The sequence below is a fragment of the Lactuca serriola genome, chromosome 7, assembly GCF_051521515.1.
Source record: "Lactuca serriola cultivar US96UC23 chromosome 7, Lser_US96UC23_V15, whole genome shotgun sequence".
Lineage (NCBI taxonomy): Eukaryota > Viridiplantae > Streptophyta > Magnoliopsida > Asterales > Asteraceae > Lactuca > Lactuca serriola.
In genome coordinates, this window is record NC_136414.1 from 164,956,209 (window position 1) to 164,959,439 (window position 3,231).

Below are 3,231 nucleotides of genomic sequence, written 5' to 3' on the forward strand. Positions count from 1 at the left end.
AGATCCTGTGTTCACTTCGTGGGGATTAAAGAAAAGAGGGTCAAAGGGATTCTTATCCCCTTAATCTGTGGTCCCGTATTTTTCAACACTCACGTCGTGAGTTCTTAAGGATTCACGTCGTGAGTCCTATCTGGGCTGAATTTTGGGCCATGCATTCCTTATTAATAATGGATTAGTCTTGGGCCAATAAGTTTAATAGAAAACGGGCTGATATGCATCATTTTTATCTTATCCGACTTATTCAGAATTCACGTCGTGAATCCTTAACTATTCACGTCGTGAATACTGTACGGAAAAAATACTATTAAATCAAGTTTGTCTATTAACTAAATCCTTAATTATTAACACTTCATTTTTAGGGACCCCACACTCAGTGTTTAATTATGAACAAAGTGAGTTGGATGATATGATTTATGCTTCTAAGACTAAAATGCAAAAATTAAAAAGAAAAGAAAAAAATTGCAAACCAAACTCGGGTTGCCTCCCGCGAAGCATTTATTTTTCTTGGAGTCATGAGCTGGACTCCGTGCCTCCTACGTTGAGTCCTCTGAAGAATCCACCACTAATATATTTTGTTCCTTGAAATGCCTCTTGTAAGCTTGAACTCGTCTTTTGTACGCCTTCTTCGAATTCTCCTTTTTAGCCTTTACACCATCTTCATCAAGCTTGCGTTTGGTCCCTTTAGTCTCTTCCTTGCACTCCATTGCATTCTTTTCTTCTTTCCCCACTGGAATTGTTACTTTTGAAGTAATCTGCTCTTCATCACTTGTAATCTTATCATCTTCCTTGCTCACCCAAGAAACTGGACTCGTGTATGCAATGACTTCAACTAAATATGGAACAGCTGCTCTTGGTTTTGTTCTTTTGACTTGATGAATTTTCTTGATCTCTTCTTCCATGAGCTTCTCTAATTCTTCAAGTTCATCATCTTCATCCATGTTGAACACTTCTTCATGAGCATGATTCCCTTGAAAGCCATCTTCCATTCCAATTTTTTTTTTCATTTCCAACCCTCAAGGTGAGCTTAGACTCCTGAATATCAACAAGAACTCCAGCAGTGTTTAGCAGCGGGCGGCCAAGAATAATTGGTACGTTGGGATCTTCTTTCATGTCCACTACCACAAAGTCTATTGCAAAAATGAATTTCCCAATTTTTACTAAAATATCTTCTACAATGCCCCGGAGCTGTGTCACTGAACGGTTTGCCATGTGAATAGTCATTGTTGTAGCCTTCAACTTCTAAATATCCAACTTTTGATAAAATGAATAAAGCATCAAATTTATGTTAGCCCTAGAATCGGTTAAAGCATAAACCTTCATGTTGTTCCCAAACTCACATGGAAGAGTGAGTCGTCCATGATCCCCCATCTTCTTAGGTATATCTCCCAATACAACCCTTGAACTTTGCTCACTTAGAATAACTTTGGAATTCTTCTTTAGTTGCTGACGAGTGTTTATCAAGTCTTGTAAAAAAATTTCATATTCGGGAATTTTTGATAACGACTCGACAAAGGGAGTATTAATCGGGATACCCTTCACGTGCTTAATAAACTCTATATGCTCTCTTTCCAGCGGACTAAGGGCAGCTCGGGAAGGAAACGACAAAGGTGGCTAATATGCTGGAACAAAGACGAAATTTTTCTGTTCAGACAGATCCCACGACGTGAGCATAGTGGCTCACGTCGTGAACTGCGTGTTCCAACAGCTTCTTCTTTTTCGAGTCTTGGCTTCTTTGGCTTTTGATCGGGTTGTTGTGGCTCCACTTCTAACACCTCTAGAAACTCAAAGATGGCCTCTTCTACTGTATCTAAGGCCATTACATGAGATTGGGTCTTCTTTTCAGGATTTTTCGGGGAAAGCTTCTCATGAACCAAAGTAGTTAGTTGACCAAGTTGCACTTCAAGATTATTTATGGAGACTTGTTGATTTTTTATTAGAGCCTGCTGTTCTACCATCATTGCGTGATGATTCTTCATCAAAGTTCTTTGTTCATCAATAGCAGAATCGGTAGCATCGTGTCTCTTTTCTGAAGCTTCCATAAACTTAACTAACATGGTCTCTAGATCGGGGTTTTTTTTTTCAGCTGGTGGCTACTCCTTTTGGTATAAGCCTTGGCTTGTTTGCCTATACTTCTCTTCTTTTTGCTTCTTATATCTTCATATGACAACCACTCTTTCTTTGGTTTCCTCCAGTGTTCATCATACTTGTCCCCACTCGAGTAGCATACTTGAGCCTTTTTATTCCCATACTCATCCAAATTGCAGTCCTTGGTCAAGTGTGGACCATTACACCTCTCGCAACCAACTCTTATGGCATGAATTGAGTGGTCCATTTGTGTCAACCTCCGGTCCATATTATTTAGCATAGCCATCATAGCTGCTATTTCTTCAGTTTGGGCCCCTCCACCGCCTTTGATTCCATCTTGCCTAGGGTTGTGGTACTCACGAGAGTGCTTCGCGAATTCCTCAATCAGCTCCTTAACCTCCCTTGGATTTTTCTTTGTCAAAGGTCCTTGAGAATGAAGGAGTTACCTTGTCATAACGTTGACCCCATCATAGAAGATTGACATCTCTTGTTGGACATTAAGATCATGTTGAGGGCAATTTCTGAGCAAGCCTTTGTAACGCTCCCATGCTTCGTATAATGACTCCTCTGGATTTTGTTCAAAGTTGGCTATTGCCTTCTTGAGTTTAGCTATCTTGGATGGTGGGCAAAATTGGTCAAGAAACTGCTCACGCATTTGAGCCCAAGTGGTGATCGTACCCGGTGGAAGTGATTTTAACCACTCTGTAGCAGCTCCCTTGAAAGTAATGGGAAGCATCCTAAGCAAGACGATGTTTCTATTGACATTTGGGACATTGAAGTAATCCGCAATGTTATTTACTTCATCAAGATGCTTAAAAGCATCCTCATGATCCTTCCCACAAAATGGGATATCCTTCAGTGCAGTCAAGATGTGTCCCTTCAGCTCGAATGTGGCAGTGGCAGGTATTGCGGGTTGGACTAAAGGGGGACCCACATCTTCTCGGATCTGCTTCTTGTAATCTCCCATTGACATCTCCTCAATGTCTAACATTTCGTCCTCTTGCTCGTCTTTGGGCTCACTCGCGAATATTTCAAATTCTGGGTCTGACTCGTATTCTGATTCGTGTGGGTTAGAAACTGGACCAAATTCTTCAACTTTGCTTTTATCCTTTGGGGTTGAACTTGACTCTCCTATCTTCTTCCCCG

The 3,231-nt window shown here is 40.8% G+C and overlaps 1 non-coding gene across 1 annotated transcript; it reads left to right on the plus strand.

Moving 5' to 3' along the window:
- The first annotated feature begins 2,585 nt into the window (after positions 1-2,585).
- LOC145065083 (small nucleolar RNA R71) lies at positions 2,586-2,692 on the plus strand. The gene has a single exon (XR_013688235.1). It is a non-coding gene; the product is annotated as a small nucleolar RNA R71 (small nucleolar RNA).
- Positions 2,693-3,231: the final 539 nt, after the last annotated feature.